Source organism: Ailuropoda melanoleuca, chromosome 14 (assembly GCF_002007445.2).
Source record: "Ailuropoda melanoleuca isolate Jingjing chromosome 14, ASM200744v2, whole genome shotgun sequence".
NCBI lineage: Eukaryota > Metazoa > Chordata > Mammalia > Carnivora > Ursidae > Ailuropoda > Ailuropoda melanoleuca.
This window is the reverse complement of record NC_048231.1, coordinates 29955806-29962474: the sequence shown is the minus strand read 5'-3', so window position 1 is coordinate 29962474 and position 6669 is coordinate 29955806. Positions and strand designations below refer to the sequence as shown.

General features: G+C 40.7%; 1 non-coding gene across 1 annotated transcript; it reads left to right on the top strand.

The window, feature by feature from the left end:
- The first annotated feature begins 278 nt into the window (after nucleotides 1-278).
- LOC117796244 lies at nucleotides 279-385 on the top strand. Its single transcript, XR_004620610.1, has one exon. It is a non-coding gene; the product is annotated as a U6 spliceosomal RNA (small nuclear RNA).
- The last annotated feature ends 6284 nt before the right edge of the window (nucleotides 386-6669 follow it).

The window sequence follows — 6669 nt, the reverse complement described above, 5'->3', positions numbered from 1 at the left end:
CATGCAAAATATCTTGTGGACATTTTAATCATGTGTTTCGTTAGTTGCCAGTCTCCGTTAAAAAGACGGAAGAGGGCGTCTGGGGGGTTCAGTTGGTTAAGCATCTGCCTTTGGCTCAGGTCCTGATCCCAGGATCCTGGGATCAAGCCCCACATTGGGCTCGCTGCTCAGTAGGGAGTCCGCTTCTCCCTCTACTCTGCCCCTTCCCGCTGCTCGCTCACTCTCTCTGTTTCTCTCAAATAAATAAATAAAATCTTAAAAAAAAAAAAAAGAAGATAGTGCTCGCTTTGGCAGCACGTGTACTAAAATTGGAAGGATACAGAGAAGATTAACGTGGCCCCTGTGCAAGGTTGACATAAAAATCCCCAAAGCGTTCTGTATTTCTTCAACTGTGCCATTTCATTTTGTTCCTTCCCCCCTTTTATAGAGAAATCAAGGTCTAGAAATAAAAAAAAGAAGAAGATAAAGGATATCCAAGTACTATGGTTGTCATCCTATGATTACCTTTTTCAATTTTATCCTGTATTCTTCAGGACTATTTGAGAGGTTTGAGCTTTAAAATTATCTAGTACCAGTAGAATCCCAATATTAAACACCTAGTTTGTAGTGAAACTATTATATTGGGTCAATATTCTGTTTAAAAAAGTAAATCTGGGAGTGCCTGGGTGGCTTGGTTGGTTAAGTGCCTGACTCTTGATTTCAGCTCAGGTCATGATGTCAGGGTCATGAGTTTGAGCCCTGTGTCGGACTCTGTGCTGGGCATAGGGTCTGCTGAAGATTCTCACTTTCCCTTTGCCCCTCCCCCTCCCACAAAAAAAATAAATAAAAACAAACTTAAAAAGTAAATCTGTTGCTAAACCGTATGGTAGGGTGATACAAACTTTCTTTAAAATTTAAAATAAAGATTTGACATTCCCTCTATACATCCGGTTAACAGGCAATAGTAAGCCATGGTTTAAAACAAAGTAATGGGGGCGCCCGGGTGGCTTAATCAGATAAGCCCCTGACTCTCGGTTTCAGCTCAGTTCCCAATCTTGGGGTGACAAGATCCAGCCCTATGTTGGGCTCTGCGCCCAGTGCACAGTCTGCTTGAGATTCTCTCTCCCTCTCCCTCTGCCCCTCCCGCTCGTGCTCTCTCTTTCTCTCTAAAATAAATTGTTTTAAAAATTAAAAAAAAAACAAGTAGAGAATATACTTAACACTCCTCAATGTATTAGTAAGCTCTTAATAAAAGGGCTTCTTTAGAGGTATTGTATTTGTTATTCGAAGAAGGAAAGTTACACATCTTTCTGATGAGTGGTTTCCCATGGTAGAGAGAACATTGAATTCAGGGTCTACAGGCCACCTTCAAGCTTCAAGCTCCATCTTCTCTCTTTTTTTTTTTTTTTTAAAGATTTTATTTATTTATTTGACAGAGATAGAGACAGCCAGCGAGAGGGAACACAAGCAGGGGGAGTGGGAGAGGAAGAAGCAGGCTCACAGCAGAGGAGCCTGATGTGGGGCTCGATCCCATAACGCCGGGATCACGCCCTGAGCCGAAGGCAGATGCTTAACCGCTGTGCCACCCAGGCGCCCCTCCATCTTCTCTCTTAACAGCAATGAGAACCTTGGGCAAGTCCTAATTCTCAAACTTATTTTTCTCATCACTAAAATGAGAGGCTTGGATTTCATGATTTCTGGGGTTCAATCCCACTGTAAACAGCTGTAATTGCATTTATTTTTATTCTTAAGGTGCTTATTAGGCTATTTGATGGAACTGTAAAATAAAATACCATTTTTTGTAGCAGAAGACATACAGTCTATGAAACTGGGAAAACCCCTTTAAATACAGAGTTATCCCACGAGCCATCGAACCCCCGGAGAAGTTGAAGTACAATCATCTCAGGAGGAGCGCCGTGCTTTCCGTATAATTTACGTCCCTCTTCAGAAGTTAGTCTTTTCAGATAATCTTTCCAGATGCAAACTTTAAAATCAAATATGGAAGGTACAGGTTTCCAGCTATGGAATAAATCATGGGGATAAAAGGCACAGCATAAGGAGAGAGTCAATGATCTTGTAATAGTTTTGCGTGATGACGGAGGGTGGGCATACTCGTGGCGAGCGGAGCATAACATATACACTTGTCGAATCACCGTATCGTACACCTGAAACTAATTATGTGTCAATTGTACTTCAATTTTTAAAAAAATTCAATTTAAAATTTAATATTTAGGGGCGCCTGTGTGGCTCAGTCGGTTAAGTGCCCAACTCTTGGTTTCTGCTCAGGTCATGATCTCAGGGTGGTGAGACCGAGCAGTGAAGTCAGGCTTTTCACTCAGTGGGGAGTCTGCTTGAGGTTCTCTCCCTCTCCTTCTGCCCCTCCCCCTGCTCACACTCTCTCTCTCTCTCTCACTCTTTTCCAAAATAAATGAATAAAATCTTCAAAAATAAATGAATAAAATTTAATATTTAAAAATGTTTAAATTAAACTGCATATGAAAATTTTCAAATATGCAAACAGTTGCTGAATGTAAATTCCTATCATTCATAGACATGTTACTAAGAGGATGACAACATTTGAATACATTTGTTCTGTATATTTTTATTGGGTTTCTCAGGTAGGTGAGCGAGTTGCTGTTTGCATAATGTGCCTGTACAATTTAGACTGCTGAAAGACATGTCGATATTTTAACAAATCATATTTATAAAATGGTGTTTATAGAGACAGGATTCTATGTAATCTTAGCAGTTAATGTTAGCATTCGGATTCCAGTTAATCAGTATTCTATTTGATCTTACAGTCTGCTAATGTTTAGCCCTTAACATCCTTTCTCCTAAAAAAAAGAATGACTTCACCTTTTTCATTATAAACCGTCCAAAAGATATCCTCACAGTAAAAATTTGTGTGTCTGAACTTTCTCCTCTTTAGTTGGCATTGAATGTAGTCCACTTATGACTTTTTCTCAGGGTTTAACATCACTTGCCTTGGTTACATGATATGACCTGAATGCTTTTTATCAAGAGTTGTCTGGAACTTGAAAAGTATCTGTAGTTACATGAAAACTTTACATTTCATTTTCAGATATTATATTCTTTTAAATAATTGGGATAGTGGAGTACACCAAGCCTCTAATGGTTTCAATATGATGAAAACACTGCTGGTAAGAATTTAAGTAAATTAGATTCAAGTAAACAATGTGTGTTAGTGATGTAAATACCAGGCCTTTCTAATCTAGTTCCTTTTCTCTGAGATGCTTAACACCCTTTATGACTCTTTAATATATTACATGTTTTCTATATTATTATTAGAGAGAGAGAGAATGTGTGTGTGTGTTTTTATAAAGAAAGAGAGGGAAATAGAGAAAGAGAGACTTTAAGGCTTTCTGTTTAGCCAGGCAGAAAGAATGATTAAACAATATTCAAATGAATTTTCTACTGTCTATTATCCATCTTAACAAGATGTTATCACAAGAAGAGCTATACCTAGGGGCGCCTGGGTGGCACAGCGGTTAAGCGTCTGCCTTCGGCTCAGGGCGTGATCCCGGCGTTATGGGATTGAGCCCTACATCAGGCTCCTCCGCTATGAGCCTGCTTCTTCCTCTCCCACTCCCCCTGCTTGTGTTCCCTCTCTCGCTGGCTGTCTCTATCTCTGTCGAATAAATAAATAAAATCTTTAAAAAAAAAAAAAAGAAGAGCTATACCTAACTTTATTTTACATCATATCACCTGTAGTGGGCTCTGTGGTGTTCCTTAGAAAGATACAGCCGCGTCCTAATCCCTCGAATCTGTGAATGTTACCTTGCAGATGTAATTAAGGATTTTGAGATGGGGAGATGATCCTGGATTCTCTGAATGAGAGTTAAATGCCATCACAAGTGTCTTTATAAGAGGAAGCGGAGGGAGATTTGATACATGCAGAAGAGAAGGTAGGAGGCAATGTGCACAAGGTGGCAGAGATCAGGGACGGTGCAGCCCCTGGAAGCTAGGAAAGGCAAGAAACAGATCCTTCTCTCTCCTAGAGCCTCTGGAAGGAGCCCCACTCTGCTGACACCTTGATTTTGGACTTCTGGCTTCCAGAACCATAAGAGATGGATTTCTGTTCTAACCCAGTTTGTAGTGATTTGTTATGGCAGCTCCAGGAAACTAATACATTACCCTTGTTACACCACTTTCAGATGTGTTTCTAGGACGTCAGCTGCTTTAAAATTGTCTGCTTTTTCATAGTTGCTCATATTTATTTGTTTTAATAACAGAAGCTTAAAAGAGTACTTCAGAAAGGACTATTATATTCTGGATTCAAAGATGATTGAATCTCGTGACAACAAATTGTAATATTTCCAGATCTTATCGAATGAGGTTTCAATGGTGCATCGTTTCTCCAGATCACGTTAACTATGTAGAACCTGGTAGCTACTAAGAATTTTGATTCTATTAATTTAAAAAAGATACCATATGTTATCCTATCACAGAAAACAAATTAATAGGGTGAAAACAACTAAAATTGGTGAGTAAACATTTTTAAAAATCTTAATAGCACAACCAATGATAATACGGTAAGAAATTATACAGCGAAAAGTGAAGAGAAACCAATTCCTCAGGAGAGAAGTATGGACTCAAAGCCCAGGACATTAGGAGGAAGTCTCGTTGGACAGGATGGCTGGAAGTAGGACAGCCCCCCCAAAATTATAGCCAGTTTTCAAGTCACCTGGTTTGACACGGGTATCTCAAGCCTTAAACTTGCTTTAAGGTGATTCTTTTTCCTTTTTTAAAAATTTTATTTATTCTTTTGAGAGAGAGAGACAGCCAGCGAGAGAGGGAACACAAGCAGGGGGAGTGGGAATGGAAGAAGCAGGCTCCCAGCGGAGGATCCTGATGTGGGGCTTGATCCCAGGACTCCGGGATCACACCCTGAGCCAAAGGCGGATGCTTAACGACTGTGCCACCCAGGTGCCCCTGCTTTAAGGTGATTCTTAATTGGTAGTAACTGAGGAAGCTGACAGAGGCAAAAGCAACTCTTCTTTGAAGTAAAGTACCCCCATTCTTGGCCTCAAGTTCTACCTCCAAATAATTTTTTAAAAGATTTTATTTATCTGGTAGAGAGAGAGAGCAGGAGGGCAAGGGAGAGAGAATCTCAAGCAGACTCCATACTAAGCAGAGAGCCTGATGTAGGACTCGATCTTACGACCCTGAGATCGTGACCTGAGTTGAAACTAAGAGTCAGATGCTCAACCAACCGGGCCACCCAGGTGTCCCTACAAATAATTTTCTAATATAGTGCCCAAACTATGGCCAAAGAATATCAGGAAACCCCCCAAAATCAGACTCTTTGAGCAAGAGAAAGCAGAAAAACAAACAGAAAGAGACCCACAAAGCCGTCAGGCATTGAGGTTATCAGGCACAGGCTATGAAACAGCAGTGCAAGCTAAGTTTAAGAAACAAGTTTGAAGATATCTCCAGGAAAAGAGAGAGTTAACTGGGTCCCAGGTTGTTCTAACTAAGCAATCCAGTGAAAAAGCAAAGAATGTCAGATTAGAGAGACAAAATGATGGAAAATACGGAAGATAAGGTAGTTTTAGAAGAGACAGTAGGAGACAATCGGAGTCCCCCAAGGGGAGTTGATAAGAGGGCGAGGGCAATGCTTGAAGAATGATGGCTGAGAATGTCACACAGATGATAAAAATTGCATATTAGCCAACTGTATAGGGTGGTTACACTGGTTGTTGGCTTCCTATTCACATTTTTATTAAATTTTTTATTTTGAGATAATTATAGATTTACATATAGTTGTAAGAAATAATACAGGGGGATCCCTTGTAACTTTGAACCCACTTTCCTCCAAGGAAATAACTTGCAAGCTATATATAGTACAATATTACCATCAGGATACTAACATGGATACAGTCAAGATACACAACGTTTCCACCACCACAGGGATCCCTGCTGTTGCTCTCTTATAACCACACCCACTTCCCTCCAGCTCCACCCACCCACCTCCTTAACCCCTGGCAACTATTAATCTGTTCCCCATTTCAATCATTTTATCATTTCTAGAATGTTCTATAAATGAGATCCTAGAGTAGGCAATCTTATAGATTGCCTTTTTTCACTCAGCATTAGTTCTCTGGCTATTCATACAGGTGGTTGCATTGCTTTTTATTGGTGAATGCTGTTCCATGGTATGGATGGGCCATAGTTTGGTTAACCATTCATCCATAAAAAAATATCAGGATTCTTTCCAGTTTGGGGCTATTACGAAGAAATTGCTAAAAATACTGTGTATAGGTTTTTATGTGAATGTAAGTTTTCAAAGTTCTTTACAAATGTCCAGGAGTGCAATTGCTGGGTCATAATTAGTTTTTGTTTTTTAAGAAAATAACGAGCTGGAGAGAGTTAAGATGGCGGAGGAGTAGGGACCCCTTTTTCAGCCGGTCCCCTGAGTTGAGCTGGATAGGTACCAGACCAGCAGGAACATGCACGGAATCAGCCTGAGACGCAGGAAGATACATCCGGATCTCTACAAATGAATATCTCCAGCGCTGAGTATCAAGGTACAAAGCGGGGAGCCGCGAAACCGCGCACAGATAACAGAAGATAAACAGGGGCGCCTGGGTGGCACAGCAGTTAAGCGTCTGCCTTCGGCTCCGGGCGTGATCCCGGTGTTCTGGGATCGAGCCCCACATCAGGCTCCTC